The 24,467-nt window shown below is 34.6% G+C and overlaps 1 long non-coding RNA gene across 2 annotated transcripts in view; it reads left to right on the top strand.

Annotated features, from left to right (window-relative positions):
* LOC139362193 (uncharacterized) overlaps positions 1-24,174 on the top strand; it is a 39,194-nt gene extending 15,020 nt beyond the window's left edge. For both annotated transcript variants that reach the window (XR_011620581.1, XR_011620580.1), the window contains one exon: positions 23,853-24,174. This is a non-coding gene — a long non-coding RNA (uncharacterized lncRNA). The remainder of the gene's footprint in view (positions 1-23,852) is intronic.
* The last annotated feature ends 293 nt before the right edge of the window (positions 24,175-24,467 follow it).

The raw sequence follows: 24,467 nt of genomic DNA, 5'->3' as shown, positions 1-24,467 counted from the left end.
TTGCATCTAAGCAATGTTTATTGAATAAATGACTCTGCATTTATGTATTACTTGGATTAATACTGTAAAAAATATGAAATAAAATAGTGTATACCCTGGACACTTAATGCCATTCGCACAAATGTTGCCCAGGAAGTCTGCAGCATAGTTAATTCTAAATGTATTCAGTTCTCCTGCCTTCTTATATAAAATAGCACTTCTTTCATGCTGCATTATTTTTTGGTTCTTAATATGGTTCTTAACTTCTCTCATTACCTGCCATTATGTTACATTTATTACATAACATAAAGTGAATGTAAGGATTTTATTATTTTATATACTACTACTTGTCTAATACCAAAAATAGCACTTAGAGTATAGCAAAGATTCATTAAATAACTGTTGAATGAGTGAATACATGAATGAAAGCTTTCAGAGACCTCCCTCTTTATTCTTAATTAATTTCCATCACTATTAGAACGAGGACTCAATTTTGCAGTTAATAAATTAGATGAAATCTAGAAGATAGAATTGTTGGGGGAAGGGAAACATTCTCAGTATCATTGCTGGTCATTGACATTTTGAAGACATATCTTCACATATTTTAGAATGATGCACCAACATGGCACATGTATATATATGTACAAACCTGCACGTTGTGCACATGTACCCTAGAACGTAAAGTATGATTTAAAAAAAAGAATGGCTATACGTCATTAATAAATGAAGCTCAAATACTATGTGCAAATGTGTTTATCCTTCTGAAAGAAAACCGGCATCATTAAATAAATTCTGCATCAAACTAAAGCCAATAGAATATGTGTCACTTTTTGATTTGGCTATTGTATTTACCAAAAAGAATTCTATTTTCTAACTAAGTCTACTCAAAAGACTCATGAATCTACCGGATCCAAGTCTGACTCTTTTCTGTTTCTATGTTATAACTTATCTAATCACTAAAATGATGAGTTCATGAGTATAGATGGATAGCTAAAATGCGTAATATATGTGATCTCTCTTATTTGCACTGCTCAATTTGATGGAAATAGATACGCTAAAGAAAAGCCAAATAATGAAGTCACTCTGTCTGTCACAACATTGGCACTTGTATTTTCTTTGTTAAATACAAAACAAAAAGCAGAACATGAAAGGGTGAGAAACACTCATGTATTAGTTACCATACTGACTTAACTGCCTTAAATTAGAAAACACTCTACAGTATAGAAATTGTTTTCACATAGATGATCTCACACTTTTTAAAAAATAGACAGTCGGTGTCAGCTTTTAAATATGCAAAACCTAAGAAATACGCTACTCAATATATTTTATTCATTTAGCTGCCAAAGAATATTTTAATATGACAAGATTTAAAACACAATAGTATGTATTTTTACCTTTTCTTGTGATTAGAGATTTAATTGGTCTATATTACTTTAAAATAGCCTGTGCTAGTTGCCCTATGCAATAATATTACTACTTGGGCAAAAAAGAGTATAGGTTGAAATAAACTTTTATGATTTTTAAACATCATTTCGCCTTCATCACATTATTTGCTGCATTTGCCTGAAGTGAGTTCATTTGCCATCTTGTACCCTGCAGAGGCATCTTTATGAGGATGACTTTTATTTAAAATAAGGAAATCATTTTCATGATAAGTTTTCATGTCAATTTCAAAATACCTTCTAATTGTCCAATGTATTTAAACTTGTGTCTTCCTTAATTCTTACCCAGCATATAAATAAACACTTTCAATTAATGGATTAATGCAGAATTACTGTGAGCAGTTCAGAGAGTTAAATTCCATTACATTTCCTAAGTGTTAATCAATGAGTCATTTCACTAGCTGTAGGTCATAAGATTGGAGTGCCCCAATGAATTGATTCCCTACTCTTTTCATGAATGAAAATACGCTTATTAATTCAATTCGATGAAATGTGTCACGTCTATAGGTAATTTTACCTTTCCCTTTTCAGTCTCACTGGAAAACTCTACCCCTGACCTTTGGACTTGCACAAAAGCTAACCTCTACACATCCCCCTCTGACATGTGATTAAGCTTGCTTCAAACTGCTGGCATACGCTGTATACTAAATATTGTACCTATCAAGGTTTTACATGTTTTCATTTTGAAATTTCCATTTAAATGCAAATTCCGCCATTTAAATAGAGTCCTCGTGTTCTTTATTACACTATAATTACTATTTCCCATCTTCATTGAACTGACTGCAGGAAAGGCCGTAGGTCACTTTACGAACCCTCTAAAAGTGCAGTTGAAATCAAGAAGTCATCATCGCCAGCGTTTCTGAGTGACATCCATTCGTTAAGGGAGGCCTGAGGAACTGATTCAAACAGTGCCCTCAAACATGTTCTGTCCTGTGATTTACAGGAACAAAAACAAAGTCCACAGCTACCATTTCTTCAGGACCATGTGAGTTAAATAATGTAGTCAGGATTTGGCACAAGTAAATAGCAACTGAAATGCTGGCCTCATTTTGAAAGGAGATACATGTCAAGTGATTCAAACTAATTCCAACATCAAGAGATAAGAAATACAAATGTATTTAGATATTCTCTATTCTGATTAAACGAAATGCAATCAATCATGAGTTAAACTGAATAAAAATATGTTAGAACTAATATTTTCCATAGGTCCGGTTAGTAATATCATTGGCAATCAAATACAATGTATAAATTTAATACAAACTTGAAAGTCCTTAGGGTGTATGCATATAAATAAAATGAATACTAGGAATTTGAGACGGTAAAACTACAGAGTAACAAAATCCATGAGATATAACATTTTGAATACTTAATTATTAGCATTTAATACAACCTTAAAATTATATATTTCACACATATATTTTGTGATGTTTTTGGGGGAAAGGTTGAAGGTGAGAAAGTGAGGTTGGGATGTTGTGAGCGTCAACCAGAAAGAAGCAAACTTCAATAAGCAGTTTATCTCCAAAAAGTTTACTTGAATCTCTGTTTTGATAGGCTGCATTATACAGTGGAAAAAAAATATTTGAATCAGACAAACACGGGGACTCAATAGGATTAAAATTATGATATCGGTGTCCCTGAGCAAGATATTTAATCTTTTTCTGAAACTGGAAACTGAGAGTATACAATATCTCTGAGGGAAGCACATAGGAAGGGGACAGAGAGAGAGATGGACAGATGGATTGCTTTAGGTAATAACATCATTGAACACAAGACAGATAACTTCCACAGACATTGAAAATACCTATGCACTTAGTTCCACACTCACTGGAACATATGTTAATATTTGATTATAGGAGAAAAACTCATCCCTTAACTCATAACTTCTTGATACTTTAGCCTCTCTATTAATTATGACAAGATTTGAAACACAATTGAATATAGGTTTACCTTGCCTTGTGATCAGATAATTAATTGGTCTATATTACTTTAAAATAGTCTGTGTTGGTTGTCTTATCAGTAATATCACTGCTGTATTTTTATCCCAGTCCACTGGGCTACAAATCTCAGGACACTGAGTGAAAAATGTTACACCAGCACTGAAGGAGCCAAACACAACCGTTTATATACAGGGTAGGTTCAATCTGAGCCCTGTCATCTTTGACCATATCCTTTTAAAGTGCATTAAATCACCAACTAAAAGTTTATTATTTGTTCTTCTGTTCGCTTTCACCTTGACTCCTTGCTATCTTGTCTCTAAAATAGAGGTAAATCAGGCTTCATTTTCTAAGTAGAATTTGAAAATCATATTTGCTGTTAAGTCAACTTAAATGTTACTCACAAAGCTCTGATTTGGGTAGTCACTAGTTCATTCTGAACTGTGTAAAGCACATCATGCCAAAGTTGCTCTTTCTATCAATAATATTATTTATTCTCAATTGTCATCTGGGATTATGTCCCATATCAATATTGAGATCATATTTCCAGAATATTTAATGATTATTCAATTCTTTATAACTTCTCATTCAGGTAATTTATTATAACATAAAGTGCACTTATAAAAATAAAAATATATTTTAAAACACAAAGCTTTCCTCAGCATATGATACAGCTATTTAATAATGGGCATTATTTTCTTTTTAAAAAATAATATAAAGATTTGGCTCTGTCTTTAGCCTAAAACAGTAAATAACCAGGCCCAATATTTGTAACCATATGGTTGTACTTACATACCTGATAAAGCTGTGACTGCAAGTCACAAATTTGTGACTGTTTGCAAGTTTGTCAAAACAGACCACAATGTTCAGTATTCGGACTAGGTGCACAGGTTTAGATTAATAATATGCAATTCCTGTTGAATGATTAAATCCCATTTTAAATGTTGTTCACAATTGGTGAATCCTGTAAGTTTCAGTTTTGCTTCTCAAACTGTTCATTACATTTTCTTCTAAGATTATGTTCTGGAGGATTTTTTACTTATTGCATTCATTTCTGGAAATTAATAGCATGGCCCAACTGCATTTTTTTCATGTAAAAATATATATTCTTTAAGCCTTTTGCTGTGGATTTATCTTTACCTTCATTCTATTTTCCAGACAACAGTATTTAAACTCCATAAATTGTTTCAAAATGTCAGCAGAACACAATTGCTTTTGTCAACATATTAACAATATCAATAATTGAATCTTTCTCCCTTCTCAATTCCTGGTGCTAGCTACATTATGACATCTCTCTAGTTTCTGGCTGTTCACCAAAATATTCCTTAATGTATTTCAACCTCAAAAAGTGGAGCACCTGTAGAAGATTATAGTTACACTCACTTGTATTTCATTCATTCATTTATTCTTTCACACAACAGCAATATCTCTTGAGTGCCCACTTTATGCCAGGTACTAATCAAGCACTGAGGCTAGACATACAAGTGAGTCAGATAACTCTCTACCCTCATTAATTTTTAATTTAGTGAGGGAAAACATACAATCATACTGTATAACTAAATAAATATATTGCATAATGTCAACCACTAGCCCCACAAGCAAACTAGAGAGGACTAAAGTGAAAGAGAGTGGTGTGAGAAAGGAAGGAAAACGCGTTAGAAATGGAGTGGGCCTGGCATGGTGGCTCACACCTATAATCCCACTACTTTGGGAGGCCATGGTGGGTGGATTGCTTGAGCCTAGAAGTTCAAGACCAGCTTGAATAACATGAGGAAACCCCATCTCTACAAAAAATAAACAAACAATAGCCAGGCATGGTTGTGCATACCTGTAGTCCCAGCTACTTGGGAGGCTAAGGTGGGAGGATCCATTGAGCCTGGGAAATCATGGCTGCAGTGTGCTAACATTATACCATTGCATTCTAGTGTGGGTGACAGAGCCAGACCTTGTCTCAAACAAAAAAACAAACAACACCAACAACAACAAAAAGGAGTTTCAAAATGTCTTTTACTAAGAGATGAAGTTTGAGAAAAAAACAAAAACTTTACTGAGGTGAAAGAGAAACTTTGCGAAGATTTGGGGCAAAGGCTGTCCCAGGTAAAGAACAGTCCTGGAATGGGAACTATTTGTTACGTTCAAAAAACAAAAATGCTGTTTGGTGCACACTGAGCAAAGGAGAAGATTGATTATAAATGAGGTGGGGGGTCTCCCTGGGCTGCATCAAAGGGCATTTGAAATTCAAAGGAAGGGCTTTGAATTTTGGTCCATGTGATGAGAAATTTTTGTTTTCAAAAAGATCCCTTGTGCTATTATCTGGAGAATTGACTGTGAGTGGAAGAGTGGAAAGAGTTTTACTATTGGAGGCAATTTTAGTGGTTCTGGAGAGATGATGATTACAAAGACCAGGGTGGCAGCAGGAGGTGTGATTGCAATAGAGGGTCAAGTCGCTACATACATATTTAAAGTTAGAGCTTATGGGGCATATTAACCCCTTAGTTTCCAGGATAAGACTGTGATCTTTGAATTATTTCTGTCTCTCTTACTCCCACTACACTATCTATCGGCAAAATATATTAGTTCATTCTTCAAAATACAAAGAGAATCTAACCGTATCACTTGTTTCATTACTATCAACTTGGTTGAAGCCCATGGTGTCTCTAGCCTGGATAAATATCTCCTCACAGGCTACCTCACTTTCCCTAACTCCATGTCATCTATTGTTAATACAGTAACCAGGAAGATACTGTTAAACTATAGGAAAGACCATTTACTTTTTCTGCCCAGACATTTGAAGTGGCTTTAATTGATGTGGTCTATTGCTACATCTTTAGTTCCCTCCTGTACTCGCTCATCTCACTCTCTTTCAATGCTAGCCTCCTTGCTGTTCCAGCAGCATGTGCCACAGATCTCTACCTCAGGAACTTTTTGCTTTCTCTGTCCTCTGTAGAATTCTCTTCCCCCTCTGCCATACCCTTCCGCTTACTTCATATCTTAATTTAGTGTCAACGTCTCAGCTAGATCTTCCCTAACTTGCTATTTTTAATTACGACTCCTGAAGCTAAACTTTCTCTTCAATATTTCAGTTCTATTTTACCCCATAACTCCTATATAGTCTATATATTCTAGCTATTTTTTTTCTTATTGTATGTTCAATTTGTGCTGCTCATGAAGAAGATCCATCCAGCCCTCCATCTCCTGGGTATGTGGGAGAATTCCATTTCTGGCCCTTTTATGTTTGAGTGAGACCAGGTGACTCGTTCTGGTAAATGAAGTGCTGAGCAATAGAAATAGAAATGTGTATCATTTCTGTTCTGGAATATTTGACTACTGGTATGAGGCCCTCCATAAACTCTTTTCCTCTTAATTTGTGATTGGTGGAAAAAGCAATGGCTGTACCATAGGCCTTATAGAGCAGAGCCTCAAACCAACCTATAATAAACATGCAGTTTGTACAGTAAATAAGCCTTTATTGTTTTAAGATTCTAAGATTTGGGGTTATTGAATAGGGCAGCATCTACTTAGTTTATATAAGCACATATTTTTGTCTGTTTTGTCATTGTTGTATCCTTAGAAACTGGAAGAATATTTTGCACATAGTAACTTACCAAAAATGTTGAATAAATGAATTAGACATTCAGAGACTAGTAATTATGAGATTATAAATATTTCCCTGTTGTAGTCAAGAATGGCCCCTCACTGAACCCTACCATTAACTATTAAACCTCTTAGTCTCCATAACACATTATACTGGGATATCAATCTGATTTTAATACTGAGTCACATTTATGAGTTGTAATGCTCATTAGCCTTGGGAGATTATAGACAAGTCAAAGCCTTTCCTAGAACTTGATCTGTATGGTTGTATTGTCAATCGTGGTGAATACTGATGGCAAGGAGGCTAGAAAAAATGAAATGAAATGAGAAATTAGGCATGTTTGCTGGGTGTTCCAGTTATCTGTGTTGCATCGCTGGCAAGAGACAATACTTTGCTCAATACCATAATCCTTTAGGACGAAAGATGGTCTTCTAGAACAGCAACTCAACTCAAGTCAAAGGGGGTAGAGAAAAGTCTATGTCCTGCGGAAAGCAAAAACCTCATCTAAGAGTGTGAGGCTGCATACTGCTTATGCAGGCTTTATAACAGTACTACTCTAGGGTAATTTTTAATTTTTGTTTTTAAAATAATGAACTGTAAATACCAGCTTTGATTAGAAATAAAGCGTCGTTTGTGATTTAACATGTCTGTGTCATTGATTCTAAATTGCCTACTCTGCTGCAACAAGCATAGCTTGAAGCAGATGGACACATAAAGAGATGGCCATAGTTGATATTAGAGACCAGTAAAGGAAAATAGAGAATTACTGAGTTGCTTATGTCAAGTTATTAGTAGACTCAGCAATATTATTATTATCTCCTTTCTATTCAGAGTGCTTCTTAAGTTGCTTTAGTCATTAACATTTCATCAGATTTTAAGCAGCTGCCAAGAACTGCTCTTACAAAATGATGACAGATACCTTCGCTAATAATGTCTACTGTGGGTAGCAGAGAGGATGTTTTATTCTAGAAACACCACAAATCTCTACCTTCTAAGCATGAGTCTCCTTGGTAAGATATGTGACCTCACTCATCTAACTGCATAGCCAGGGTAAAGATAACACAAATTTTCAGAAGGAATGATGAATTCGCTGTAAGTGGTGATGCAGGGTGTACTTGAGACCCCAAACTGGAATTCATCTGTTTGGTTTTTATGAGCATGTAATTAGCTGAAAAATAAGCACTTTGCAATCTTGATCTTAATGATATAAAGTTTAGCATACTTCACACACACACACACACACACACACACACACACACACACACACAGAAAGAGAGACACAGAGACAGAGAATTGTTTTAAGATGAGGAGTTAGCTTTTCTGTATCACTTGAATATTCTGGATAACTGCATTTTATCCACAGTTAATTTTTACAAAATATTTACTTACTTAGCTAATAAGCCACAGCAAATTAAATAAAATGTTTAGAGGGTAGCTATAAAAGTGAAACTAAATTTAACAATACTGATATACAGTATGCTCAGATTATTCAAATTTTAAATATTCTCTTATGATTTAGAATTTAAGAAATAATAGTTCTAACATATGCACAAAGCTTAAATATACAACTTTAGTAAAATCATTTTGCCCTAATAATATTTGATTCATGATTTGATAAAAATATGGGCAGTTATAAAATTAAACTTCAGTCTTATCTCTCACCACTTATGTTTGAATTTTCCTAGCTGTAGGTAGAAGAGACCAAATGCATCTCAAAAATACTGAATTGACTTTCTGTAACATATTGAATTACTTTTCAAGATAACAAGAGGGAGGCAGAGCCACTGTTCATGGGAGTCTATTTTGTCAAACCAATGGTAAATGCGAAATAATTAATTTTGATTTTAATTTAATAATAATAGAGTCAGAGTATTGATGCCCCTACAGAGTAATGGGACCATGGGAATTTAAGACAAAGTAATATTTCCAGTCATTAAGGTGAGATATGTCTATTTGTCCTCTATATTATGTTCAGTAATTCCTTTAAGGGTATAGGGAATAACTTGTTTAAATTTTGTGAGATCTTCAAGTGTAACTCTGCTTTAAGCCCCATTATCAATTAAGTCCACGAAATTTTGTCAATAGGGGCATTTCATCAGATGTTAAAGTTAATTCAGAATCTATGTTGTATAAGTAAAAAGCCACTCAGTGTCCTTTTACCTTTTTATTTTATCTTTGTTATAAATTTCTTTTGGTGAATTTTGAATTTTCTATTGAGTTAAATTTCAGATATGTTTCCGTTTTTATTTGTTGGTTTGTTTTATCTCCCTGTATTCGGGTATTTCATTTGTTTGTTTGCCTATATTATCTTTTTTGCCCATATAATCTTCTTGATACATTTTAGTAAGTTCTTCTGTACTTTGCTCATTTTTATACACTTCTTCCTCCGGAGGGTCTCAAATCAGTATTGCCAAAGTATGTACCTACTTCATGGTTATTGTTGCTTTATTGCATTTAAGAACCATAGGCTTGAAGTAAGTTTACTGTGCCATGGGTTTGCTATGGGTATTTTTCCTATGACTCTGAATGACAAAATCTTTGTTCTGGGAGAGGTATAAGCAGCATCAGCAGCAAAAAGGCATTTTGTAGGATTCTAGTACGCCATCTGCTTTTAACTTTGTGACTTCAACATACCAAGTAGTTAATTACCAACTTCAGCAAGGTAATCAAACTTTTCTTGATACTAAAAATATATTTGAATACTTAAAGTTTAATTCCTAGACTCTAAGCAACACATTCTAATTTCATGTTTTAGTAAAAAAAATTAACATATAGAAAATCTCAATTCTAGTCACATGAGCAAAAGAGTGTAACAAACAAATATTCCATGAATAATGTGAATTCAAACAAAATTGACTGAGGTTCAGAAATATCTAGTGGAGTTCTGATCTCCTCACAGAGAAATCACTGATGAGGCAGCTGATAAGGACAAAGTGCTATTTTTTAAAAGAAAAAAGAGGATGAACTCATTACAGTAAAGCCTAGGTCCAAGACGTTGCATGACACAGAGAAGCAGAAGTCACTTCAGATAAGAGATATATGGAAGTATCTTTTATTATAAGCTAAATTGATGAGAAACCTACACAGGGCTTCACTAGGAGGGCAAGAATTATCCCTGAAGGCCAAGAAGGAATCCATAACATCTAGTACACTCATGCATCAATGTAGTTCTGTTTTTGACCTGGATAGAATTCTGACTGAACTTCTTCCTCTTAATCTCAGTCAAGTTATTTTATTCTCCTTGTGTTTGTCTGTGTGTCTGTGTGTGTATGTGTGTGTTTATCTTAAGTATGAAATATGAAGACTACAATATTATGGATTCATTGTGGGAATTAAATAAAATATTCTGTGTAAATTATTTTAAATTATGACTCTTATATAGAAAACTCAGTAAATGGTAGACTACGGTAAGAATGTTACATTTAGGAAACAGCATTTAAACATACCCTCTTCATTAGATGGAGCTTAATGTGATTGTAGTATTAGTGTAATTTCATTACTTTTATTTTAATGTAACAAGATTTCAATAAACTTCTTTCAAATTAAGTATTCTTATTAAGTTTACCATTGACAGGAAAGCATCTTACTAATGCTGCATTCAAAGGAAGCTATTTTCCTGCTCTGATTACCTCTGTTACCATAAGAGTTTTAATTTTTCACTGCTTTGTGGTTCTTGTCTTTGGAATAGTCTAAATGTAATTTAGGTACTGCATCACACCAATATTTATGGAGTATATTGCATTTTATGATCGCATAATGAAATGCAAGCATATGTAATCTAATAAATTTAATTTAGAAGAAAAACCACACAAGATCAAATACACACACTGCTTTATACACTCCCTACGGAAACGGTCTTGCTTGCAAACTAGCAGCGTAGCACTGGTGACAATCAACATATTATGGGACTATTGACAATCTTGTGAGTCACAAATGGAAAAACAGCCGATCTGATAGGGCAGGAGGCAGTCAAATCCTAAGCAGATGTGGGTGGGTCCCCAGTGAAATCCAGTCTTCAAGCCATGAGAGTTTAAAGCCTGACAAGCAAGCTACAAGTCTCAAATAAATCCGTGGACCAGACTGAGAACCTCTCTTCCTGTTTGGTGCACTTTCCTTTGATTGATCCCTTCCCTTCACTATTTTACATATACCTACCCTTATTTCATTAGTTTCTTACACTGTTGTACCCATCTTTGAATGATGGCTTTTTTAGCCTTTTTTTTTCTTTTTCACCTCACAAAACAATTATCACTCATTCCTCCATTTGGAGCCAATAAAAGCCCTGGACCCAGTCACACTTTGGGGAGCTACCTGACTTTGGGTAGGGGGCTGTCCTCTTCAGGTCCCCTCTCTGCTGAAAATGTTCCATCACTCAGTACAACTCTCTGCTGTGCTCAACCTCCAGTTGTCAGCATAACCTCATTTTTCTCGGCCAGGGGACAATAACTTTTTCATACCTGCATGTAATGCAGGTATGAAAAAGGTTGTAACATTGTAGCCCTCCTGCTTCTCTGCTAACACCAAGCAGTTGCCCCACATGATGGGAAACAGCCTCGGGACCCAGCCCAGGAGTCATGGGCCAGGGCAGGGCAACGGGAATGAAAGAGTTGTTAACACACCCCCATTCACCAAGTGGATAGTGGGAATAACATGCACTCTGGGGCTCTAGGGTCATTGGTGTCTGAGTTTCTCCAGCACCACCCCATTCACCTTGTCCAGACGCCAGCACCGAAGGTGGAAGCAGGTCAAAGGATAACCATCGCAGCCACGGGTTGAGTGCAGATCCCAAGGTAAGCATGGGATCTGGGGCACAACACAAGCCAAGTGCAGCCAGCCAGGCCAACTGGATGGAGTATCTCCTGTGGGGAGCCTGGGGCCGAGCAAGACCCTGGGCTGGGACACCACCAGCCACAGAAGTCTCCAGCTGTCAAAGTAGCACCAAAATAATCCTGTTGCAAACCCAGGGTTGTGAATAATTAAGCTATCTCTAGATAATTAATGATGAAATAATATTACTAAGTAGTTTTGCTTAATGAAAATTAACATGATGGGCACACACACAGCTCTTGACACATTTGAAATTCCATATAACTTATATAATTTCATATGGGGTTCAGAGTTCCACCATTGGCAGAAGAGCAAGGACGACAGAGTATGTTACAATAGGACCAGCCATCTTTCCTTTATGTAACAATTGGGTAGCCAGATCATTAGTTACTATCTGGCTATTCTCACATGAATCTGTTGGTTTTGGCAGACTTGACTGATCCTCAGGTAAAGAGTTAATTTAACCCTCAAACATAGAGTTAAATTAGCTCTTTCTATACTAGTTAGCTCAAGGAGAAACACATGGCATCCTTGAGGATGGAAACTACTCTGGCCTTATAATGGGTTACAGAAATATTTCACACACATTATCTTCTTTCTACTTTAAAACAATATTTTGGGCATAGAGAACAAAACCTTCATTATTTCTACTTCAAAATTATGGAAACCAGATCTCAACAGATGAGGTTTAAGGCTTCAGTTTTCTAAAACAGCAAATAATGTAGTTGAAATATAAACCTCAGTTCTGAGCCCGTTCTAAATTCATTTTCTGTGAACTTCTTTGTCCTTACTATGGTTAACAAACACCATACAACTTTGCCATGTGACATCAGAGTGCATGTCACAAATGTCCTACTGCTATAACTGAAATTTCCAATATATTTACTGAAATTTCCATTATATTTACAGCTATTTCTCTGCCATCTGTCTTATTTATATGGCCATCACAGATAAGCAGGCTCCTAAGGAGACATCTCCTAATGCAAAGAAGCTGTTAATAAAGAGCATTTCCATATCTGAATGTGATAGCTATGTCTCATACAATTCTTGTTCTTTCAGATTATAATAGATGACACTCTATTTTGTTAACCTGTGATTTCAGAAAGAAAGCATAATGCTGCAAAAGGTCAGCTACTTGTTTGCCTTGCAGATGAACTTCTAAGTTATTTGACCCATTATTGCTCTCAATAAACTATTTAATATTTTGATGCTAAAGATTAGTTGCAACTTTCAGTTCGTTCTTTCTCTGATGAGTCAGAATTATGTATAGGTTTCTCCTCCTGAAAAATTTTCCCTGGAACTGAGACACACAGAAAAATCATAAGAACTACCTGTATGTGTTTCTCCTTTAGCTAACTACTAACAAAAACAAAAAGAAAAGAAAAATAAAGGTCCTTTGTGTCTTATTTCTAGAGCCTTAAAACAAGCTATGCAATTCTAAAACTGCCTCCTAGATTCTTAGTGAGGAATTGTGAGGATCTCTAGGCACAAGCAATCTTTAACCAGGAGAGCTAAGTGCATGCCTGCACATGTGAACAAAGTCACTCTTTGTATCATAGGTTTGCGGCAGCTCTGAAGACCCTTCTCACTACACAACAAAAGAAATATTTCTAGAATCTTGAATTTCATTAATTTCTTTCCTACCAAATATTTCCTACCATATTATTATGTGTTGTTTGAATATAAGGAAAGAAAGAATAAGATGTATAGGGATGGTCACTAACGAATATAAATATGTATTTCAAGAATAGGTGGTTGATTTTCTCACTTCTCAAAGGAATATAATTTTAATTGATTCTAATCTTATTGTGTCTTTATATTGGTTCTATGTATTCCAGCATTATTTACCCCATTTTGCATTTCTATGTAGTACTTCTTCTCTTATGTTTTATTACTACTTTTAAATCTACCAGTGGGATGTAGAGTTTAAAATGGTATAACTTTATATTAAAAAGTGTTAAAACTATATCTGATGCTACATATTTCTCAATTAATAAGTTAATATTTTTGATTAATAATTAATATTTTTATTGTCCTTTATGGAAGAATGGCAGAGTACAGGAATTATTTCAACAGAAAAAAATGAAATGAAACAATATTTGCCAAGCTCCATTATAACTACTTTACAAATATTGACTTATTCAAACCTTAAAACATCTCTGTGAGATAGTCATTATTATTTTCCTCATTGGATAAATGGGAAATGAAGGCACTCAGAAGTTGAAGAACTTGATTGCTCAAGTTTATGTAAACAATAAGTAATTCAAGAACAAACTGCGGCAAGCCCACTCAGGGTCATACTCTAAGCCATGTTATCATACCTTACATGTCAAATGAGATTTAGCAACCTCTGGACTGGGCGATTTTCTAAACATCTGAAGAAGTAATTTCTAATGAGATTATCACTGTCTTTCTGGTTTTGTCCTATAGATTCAAATTAATCTGAATAAAAATCTCGGTAAGTTTTGTTTAATAAATTGGCAAGCTGTTTACAAAATTCATATGAGAATGCAAAGGAAACAGAGTAGTCAAAATGATGGAGTAAAGGATAAAGTTGAAGGACTACAATACCTGAATCGAAGTTTTATAAAAAGCCATGGTAACCAAAACCTTGTGGCATTTGTGAGGATAGACATGTAGAAGAATGGAATAAAATAGAGAACATAAACAGATGTACAGGTACACCATTAACTTATTTTTACCAAATATTTGAGGAAATTTAATGTCTAAAAGGTAATCTCTTCAACAAATGCTGTTAAAGCAACTGAGCATCTGTAGAGAAAAAAAAAATTACCCTCTTTCTTACCTCAAACCATAGCAGCAATTAACTTGAAATTAATGATAAAGGAAGAATTATAAAACACTTCTGAAAGCAGAAAATCCTTGTGGCTTTGGAGTAAGTAAAGGTTGCTTAACCTGCATAGAGTAAGCACTCATATGAAAAAAGAAAATTAATAAATTTGAATGTATTGAAATTAAAACATTCTGTTCTTTGTAAGATATATTCAAGATAAAGGCAAGCCATATACTAGAATAAAATTTTATTTCTAAATTATTTTATCCACTGAAATTAGTTAAAATACCAATTATTGATATTATTTATAAATTATATATGACAAAGAACTTGTATCCTGCGTATTAAATATACATAAAGAAGCAAAGATATACAAATAAATAATGAGAACACAACATCAAAAATAGAAAAATCTGTACAAGCTGAATAACAAAACAAAAAATAAAATATCCATGCACATATAAATATTTCTTAACACTATTATTCATTAGAATAATGCAAATTTAAACTATTATATACCTACCAAAACAGCTAACATTAAAAAGAATGAGAATATTTACATTGACAAGGATGTGGACTGACTAGAAGTCTCAAGCATTACTGGTGGAACTGTAAAATGATACAACAACTTTGGAAAATAGTTTGACACGTTCTTTTTATTTAAAAGTGAACTTGCCATTCCACCCATGGAGTCTATTCTGTGGCTTTTTATTTTAAAAAACTGAAAGCATGTCTACACAAATACTTTTTCATTGATTTTTCTTGTAGTTTGATTAAAACACCAGAACTCAGCACAGCCCAAATGTCCATCAACAGATAAATGGGTTAATAGCTTATAGTACAGCAAAAGAATGTGATACTGCTCATTAACCTAAATAAAAATATACTGATGCATGCAAAAATATCATTGAATCTCTATAACATTATGCTAAGTGAAATAAATTAACACATAAGAGTAAGACTTCTGTAGTTCTATTTATATCAAAGTATATGATGTACCAAACTAATTTATAGTGACAGAAAGCAAATCAGTGGTTGCCAGAGGCAAGAATCAGGTAGAATTTATTGAATATATGGTGATACAAATATTTTATGTCTTGATTATTATTGAGACTACATGGTGGATTACAATTGTCAAAACTAGTTGAACTTTATACTTAAAAATAGGTGCACTTATTGTATGCATATTATCTCTCAATAAAGTTTATTAAAACTGTAAAATGGAATACCATGAAGCCATAAAAGAGGATGAGTTCATGTCCTTTGTAGGGACATGGATGCAGCTGGAAACCATCATTCTCAGCAAACTGTCACAAGAACAGAAAACCAAACACTGCATGTTCTCACTCAAAGATGGAATTAACAATGAGATCACTTGGACACAGGAAGGGGAACATCACACATCGGGACCTGTTGTGGGGTGAGGAGAGTCAGGAGGGATAGCATTAGGAGATACATCTAATGTAAATGACGAGTTGATGGGTGCAGCACACCAACATGGCACATGTATACATATGTAACAATCCTGCACGTTGTGCACATGTGCCCTAGAACACAAAATATAATTTAAAAAAAACAACTGTAAAATGAAGGACTGTGGAAGTAGTAACTGGAATAAAATAAAGGAGCAAAAAGAAAGGAGCTCTCAATTTAAATTATCAAGTGGCTACATGTTGACTTAAAACACATCATTTATTTCAATGTATGTAATCACATGCAGATTCACCCAATTCCCATACAGTTGGCACCTGCAGTGGGATAGCATGCTAGAAAACTACTGGAAGGACAATCTAATACTTTTTGTCTTATGTAATTCCCAATTCTGAGAAAGAACACAAGCAATTGCACATCTCTCTTCTATATATCCATTAAATAAAATATTGTGCAACAAAAACACTGATAATTGTTTGCCTAGAAACAGGTATTGAATATCTATTCTCCTAAAGAACACTAATACTCCAAGCTTTGTTTAATTATTATGAGGATATTTTTTATTTTTCAATTTTTCATACTTTTTATGCATTTGGTTATATCTAAACTGGGATAATAATTTATCTAAATAAACAAACTTCAGTCAAATAAATTTTCCAAAGCTAGGGACGACATGTTTCTTCATGTAGAAGAAAATTGAAGAGACTCAGAATCACAGAAAGGGAAAATAGAAGGTTAACTGTAACTTCATTTAAATTATCATGTTCACTTTGCAAGTATGAAAAACAGCACTCTGAGAAAGAGACCAAAAAGAGTATGTTTGATAAAATTGATGATTTTCCTAATGACATATATTGTTACCAGACCTTATCTCAGAATTCCAACCTTCTTATTCTCAATTCAGTACTCTTTTTCTAATACCTAGATACAGATTACTAGGAAAATAGTTTGGGATTATCTAGTGTAACTAGCAATTCAAATATCTGATTGTATTTTCTATAATATTTACATCAAAGCCTTAATTTTAAACTTATTTGTACATATATCTGTGACATAATTAATTCAATGAATATCTCCATTCATATTGTCCTTATGCTGGTATTATGGTTAACAACTTAAGTCCTTCATATTTCCCACTGGAGTATACGTAGTCTGTGAAGGATCTATGCATCTGGAATTTTTGTAATTCTCAATGTGATTTGCTTATACTTAGTAGAATAAGTTGAATGTGGTATAAATTTATAAACTAATGTAAAAATAATAAAGAAGATACTTGGTACCTTCTCAGATTATACATTATTATATTTGATTATTATAATCACTCTTTTTTAAGAAACGAGGAAGATTAGACCCTAGAAGCTTAAAAGACTTTCTCAACATTACTTATTTAGCAAACAACCAGTTTATTCTAGTGGAGTGTTTGTGTGAACTACACCAAGGGCTTTCCACTTTACCTAAGCTGTTGTCAATTCTCTTACATATGTTCAGTCAATATGAATAAAAGGAACTATCTGCCTTGTATTTGCCATTATTATTTCTTGCTCATTCTTGGAAAAAATGAGAGTATTCTTATCAGTGAATTGAAAAAAGCATCATTCATTACTGGAATAGACATGGAGATTATAAAGCCTCTCTACTAAGCACAAAGAATAAAGTCTTCTCCACTTTCCATTATTACATATATAATTTATGCTTGAGGAATTTTTGAATGAATGACAAAATTTGAAAAAAAATGTCTATGACATTTGTAATAAGTTGTGCTTGCATCAACTGCGGTGTCTGTTTCATCTCAGTGATAAGCTAAGAAATGAAAGTTTTCTCATAGCATCTTTAAGTATTTCATTTTGAAAGAGAGCAGGTGCTTATATATTTCATAAGGGTGGGGTTAAATTGTTTTTTGCTACATAGTAGGAAAGACTCAACTTATTGCGGTGAAACTGATAATTCTGATTACCTGTATGATAACTATTTATAATATTGTTTTCTAACAATATATTAAAATTTGCTTCTCTACCAGTATAATTGTATTTTATGGAGTTTAAAAAACATCTTTAATGATCATCGCACACGCAAGTGTGTGTGTGTGTGTGTGTATACATATATATATATTCTATTAATTATTAAATTATCTCTTGTTGTAAAACTCCAAGGAAACAGAATGCCTTAAAAATGCTTGATAACTTCAAGTTTATACTTGGCCATTTTAAGGTTGTCAAATGGTAACTCCTTTAGAAAGCCTGGTATTTCTCAGCTAAAGGTATATTTTTATTCATTTATGTTCCTATTTACTATCCATGTAACATTGCTGCAATGACAATTCTCTCATTTGGTTGTATTTCCCTGTATCAGTCCCCTTGAATAGCCCCTGATACGTGGACTCTTACATACTACCACTTTCGCTTGCTTGCGCCAATAGGCTAGTATGCAATATGAGATAAATAGTGACCTAGAAAGTGCTTTAACACTGGTGCTTGCTCTGATGCTACTCTGGAAATCTTGGCAACATGTAAGTAAACAATTGAAGCCTAGCCTGCTATGTGATTAGAGACCAGGTGTAGTGATGTCAATTTACTCCAGCCCTCCTAGGCAAGACCATCATTAACCAGCAGCCCTACCAGCTCACCAGATATATGAATAAACACAGTTGAAATTAGGCAAGGACATCATAAGCCAGCAGCCCCACCAACTTAGAAGATATATTAACAAACACAGTTGAGATTAGGTGAACCAGATCAAGAGCAAAATGAACAACTAGCTGGGCCTGAGCCAAGTTGTCAACCTGGAGAAATATAAACTAAATAATAGTTGGCTTTTAAGTCCTTAAATTTTGGAATGGTTTCTTACGTAACCAATACTATCAAACATATTACCTGTCTTCACTAACTGCACACAATTTTTATTAGGCAAGTATTTTATCTTGTTCTTTTTATAGTTCCAGCACCTAAAAGAGTGCCTGATACACCATAGTGTTTCGAAAATATTGGGTGAATAAATAGTGAAGAAAAGGATAAGAAAATATTATTCTGGCTTCTTAAGATTCTCATCTGTCACAATGGAATCAATATTTATGTGCTTCACACGCTTTTTAAAAAAGAAATTGAGATGGAGCCTTGCTCTGGAATGCAGTGGTGTGATCTTGGCTCACTGCACCATCCCCCTCCTGGTTTCAAGCGATTCTCCTGCTTCAGCCTCCTGAGTAGCTGGGACTACAGGCGTGCATGACCATGCCCGGATAATTTTTGTATTTTGGGTAGAGATGGGTTTTCACCATGTTGGCCAGGCTTGTCTTGAACTCCTAACCTCAAGTAATACTTTCACCTTGGCCCCCCATACTGCTGAGATTACAGGCCTGAGCCACTATGCCCCACCTTCATATGTCTTATTGTCCTTAAATTCTTTTTTCTCAGTTACATTCAGAAGTCTTACCAGAGAAAATAATGTGGCTTTTCACAAATGGGAGAACCTCTCTGTTTGCTCAGATTCCTCCTCTGTGGAGGATGGAGTGGGAGTGGAGAATGTATTACGGAGCTTCTCTCTTACGTTGAATAAGAAAAAAAAATACCTTTATCTCAGTACTGTATTAACGATTACATGAAGTATGGGTGGATGCATAGTTTGTTTAGTGTAACATATTGTTAAATGTGTGTACAATCACTGTATAAATATAAAGTATTTTAATCACTGATATTCTCTGAGAGATATTTGCATTGTGGAAATTTTCCTGCATCTGTAAAAATGTGTACTGCCAATATTAACCTTCTGATTTTCTTTTCAGCTGAGTTTAGTTTCACATGCTATGGACATTGTCAAAGATTACATGGAACAGTGGCAAGGGGACACTAGAAAAATATTTTCTGTCTCTCTGGCCCTGAGTTATTCGTGTTTCTTTGCAATGATCTATAACAACACTATGTTCCTGGTTTTATGAGTATGATTTTTTAGAAAATGGCAGCTCTCATGTTCGAATATGGCTAGTTTTCTATTTTATTTTAATTTAAGGCATATGGGGTTCATTTTATCATAAACTTGTATATTCTGTTAATACTTCATATGTTTTTATAAAGTGATACTCATAAATGAGTGGCTTGAATCAATTGAAATTTGAAGGATAGGAAACAACTCCTGACAATGAAAGATTACAGGCTATAGTCACTGAAGGAATCCTCAACTCTTCCAAGAAACTGAGATTTGTTGCAGTTGAGGCCGAGTGGAGTAAGAATTTAGGGAGGACACCTTTAACTACCCCATAGGTTAGAAAAATGTAGATTACCTTTCCACCAGAGGCTCTTCTTAGTGTGCCTCAAGATACTGTCTTCCTATGCAATGACCAAAGACATGTACAAGAATGCCCGTAATATTATTAACAATAGTCAAATAATTTGAAACCATAGAATTATTCATTAACATTAGTATAGAAAAGCAACCACATATCTTTTAAATAAGATATTATATAACAATAGAATTATATAAACTATAACTGCATACAACAAAGTAGATCTATCCCACAAATTGATCTTGGGAAGAAAATGGCAGCAGTGTAAAAATGCATATTATATGGTTTCATTTCAATACAATTAAGCAAGAAAGACAAAAATAACTTTGATGTTAAATATCAAGATAACCTTTGCCTTTGAGGAAGAAAAAATGAGGAGTGATTAGAAGGCAAAAACTAGAAGGAACTACAGGAATGTGAGCAACTTGCCATTTCTCATTGCATTTTAAATTCAATGATTTTTAATTTCTGCAAATTATATATTTTTGTTAAATTTTCTAGTCATTTTTCTATTTCAATGTTTCCTGTTTTAAAAATATGTACCTTATCCCTTTTATTTTTAATTTTTTTAAATATTTTGAACTCATGCTGTGATTAAACAGACAAAAGTCATTGGCATCATAGAGTTCACATGCTAGTCAGCAAATAAAAACAAAATCAAAATAAGGAATTGTATAGTGACAAACACAATAAAATACAGAACAGAGCTAGAGGGATTTTATGCCTCTTGGGAGGGTGTTTGTACATTTAATAAGATGATCCCAAAAGACTATACTGACATGTCTGGGCAAAGACCAGAATTGATCAAGGGAATGGACTTACAGATATCTGAACAAGACAGTCCAGGCAGATGGAACATCAACAGCAAAGCTGAGAACCAACGTGGAGTGTGACCATTTGAGGATCAGAAAGCAAGCCACTGTGGCTAAATGAGAATGACAAGGGGTATAATGTTAGATGGCGAAGTCAGAGTTATAATGGATGGCCAGTACAGGTAAGGCATTGAAGACTTTGGGTTTTTGTTCGGATGATGTGGAAAACCACTTGAGAGTTTTAAAAGGCTGATATGATCTATCCATCATTGAAAAACATCACTCTTGCTGCCCTGCTGAAAATTGATTCAAGGATGAAAAAGGCAAGGACAGAAGTATGAAGTCCTGAGGACTATTACAATAATCCAGAAGAGAGGGGATGCTGAGTTAGACCTGGAAAATGGAAGCTGGATGGATACAGATTATCAAATTCTGGGTTTATTTTGAAGGCCAAACTGGAAATATTTGCCAAAAAATTGGATTTGGGGTATGAAAGTAAAAGAAGAGTCAGGGATAAATCTATTTATTAATACCTGTTCAACTGGATTTGCTTCATTAATGAAATAAGAGCCATATCAAAAAGTATGGCTGGGCATGGTGACTTATGCCTGTAATCCCAGTACTTTGGGAGGTCAAGGTGTGCGGATCACCTGATGTCGGGAGTTCAAGACCAGCCTGACCAACATGTAGAAACACTCTCTCTACTAAAAATACAAAAAATTAGCTGGGCACAGTGGCTCATGCCTTAATCCCCGCTACTCGGGAGGCTGAGGTAGGAGAATCGCTTGAACTAGGAAGGTGGAGGCTGCGATGGCGCCATTGCACTCCAGCATGGGCAACAAGAGTGAAAATCCATCTCAAAAAAAAAGAGGAAGTTCAGGGGGAGATACATAGGGGTTTCAAGATGCCACTGATACACTCAATTCAAGGGACGGGTAGATGTGAAGCAGCTCACATAACAGGCTGAGTAATAGAGTCACTGAGCTCAGGGAAAATTAGGTAGATAAAGTACTTCAATAAAGAATAATTGATAATCCAGATTATATGTTCCAAATACATCCATCATAGTTAATATTCTGTGACAGGTATTGCTTACAAATATTAAGATAAAATAGTCACCACTTGTTTGAGAATCCAGGACAACAATGTCCTCAAGGGAGAGGCATATTTTCATAAGAGCAAGATAGTAAAAGGAATTTTCTGAGAAAGCATTGAGATATAGAACATTTGATAGTAATAGACCACAAATTCCTAAAAAAAAAAAAAAAAAAAAAAGCCCAGAAGAAAGATAAAATTTAGTAATGTGTATGAGAGTCATGGGTTTTTCTTGAAGACTGAGCAAGCAGGGATAAAGGGACTGCTGAAATGAAGCCTTCAGCTTCCTCTTCACTCCTGCTAATACTGATGCAAAAGCTGGACCCTGGTGGTGGGAGACATATCAAAAGTGTATGATTTTCTATTGCCTCATCTCCCCTGTTTATGCTCATGTAGAATTGTTTCCCATATTTGCATTGTTTCCTTTACCTCGGGATCCCTAATACTTTTGTTGCTTTTCCTTTTGATTATCCTCTTCAACCTTGCTCAAATATCTCTTCCTCTGGAAAAACTCCTCTCAATCCATCAGACTTGCTGCATCAGAGCTATTTTTTCTCTTTCCCACGAGACTGTTATCTACTGGATATACTTTAAAAAAATGTATGCTTCATCTTTACATTACCAATACTGGGTACATAATAGTTTACTTTTTGAATGAAAGACAAATAATTTGTAGTAGTCTAAATTTAAAAGAACATACTTGAGTTTTTAATGAGACCATTGCAAATGCATAGGAGTGAATCCCTCTGATTATGTATCTTTGCTGTTAACGAGCTTAAATATCGGTACATAAAGGCTTTCTAAATAAGAATCGAGTATTTAAAAATATGTAAAAAAAAGTTTAAAATATCACAATGAAATGAGCGTTACACAAGATATTAGTTTACACATAGATTTTATGCTCCTTTTAGAATAAAAAGTAGAATAAATAATGGCTAATCTTAAGGCTTTAGGCAAGGTTAGCAGGGAAATCAGAAAAGATAGAAAAAAAAATTCTTACATGTTTTCTATCATCAATGGCAAGAAAGAGACAGGAGTTGACAGAAGGAGAGAATCGCCTTCAAACTGAAAAATCAAATCATTAAATAAAGGAAATTTGAGCCCAAGACAAATACAGACACTTAAAAAACCACTGACTCTAATAAAATAAGGCCAAAACACGGCCAGGCGCAGTGGCTTATGTCTGTAATCCAGGACTTTGGGAGGCCGAGGTGGGTGGATCACGAGGTCAGGAGTTCAAGACCAACCTGGCCAACATGGTGAAGCCCCATCTCTACTAAAAATATAAAAACTGGCTCGGTGTGGTGGTGTGTGCCTATAGTCCCAGTTACTAGGGAGGCTGAGGCAGGAGAATCGCTTGAACCCGGGAGGCAGAGGTTGCAGTGAGCCAAGATTGTGTGCTACTGCCCACCAGCCTTGGCAACAAAGACTCTGTCTCAAAACAATAACAACAACAACAACAATAATAATAATACAAAATAAAATAAGGCCAAAACACTTAGTCTAGACATTTGGTGTTCAAGGATATTAACATATCCTCCTTAAGCATTTATATGTATATAGTGATTTACTATTATCCATATCCTGTATTTATTTCAAATACTATACCATACCCCATACCTTTGTCCATATAATTGTCTGAGAAATGTATTCTTATTTCCATTCTACAGATGAAAACAGCAACTGTATCTGACTTATCTAAAGACCTGGATGAGTTAAGAAGTGGACTCAGGACTTAAAGACAGATGTTTTGAATTCAGAGTTCTTTCTCCAGCAAAAGAGAACCTGCAAGTGTATGTTAAGAAACACTTTGGAGAAATAATAGCTCTTCGAGAAATAACAAAAAATGGGAGGGACACAAGTATACTTGAGTCAGTTTCCGTACTAATGTTCAAAAAGATGAACTGGTATGTAATGAAATTAAGCAACTGAAACTGGGAAGTTTGATGTTAAATCCTTCTAAAACTCAAAAAGCACTGGTAAATACTTGCTTGGAGGGCATTAGAAAAGAATGTTCAAGCAAAATTTCCTAATGCTGGTGTAATATAAGTATAATATAACCTAAACTCAATATTGTCTTTCATTTTTGTAATTTTATATACATATATTTTTTTCTGCATGAGGCAGGGATATCACAGATTACATGACTGTTGGAAGATATTTAATCATTTTACTCAAAAAACTTTGTGGATAATACGAAACAGGTTAAACCTTCATTCCTAGGGTGTGCTGAGTAATGAAACAAGCACAATCTGTAGAAAGCACTCATAGAATATGCCTGAAGT

The sequence above is a fragment of the Macaca nemestrina genome, chromosome 3 (assembly GCF_043159975.1).
Source record: "Macaca nemestrina isolate mMacNem1 chromosome 3, mMacNem.hap1, whole genome shotgun sequence".
NCBI classification, from domain to species: Eukaryota; Metazoa; Chordata; class Mammalia; order Primates; family Cercopithecidae; genus Macaca; species Macaca nemestrina.
This window is presented reverse-complemented; position numbering and strand designations above follow the sequence as displayed.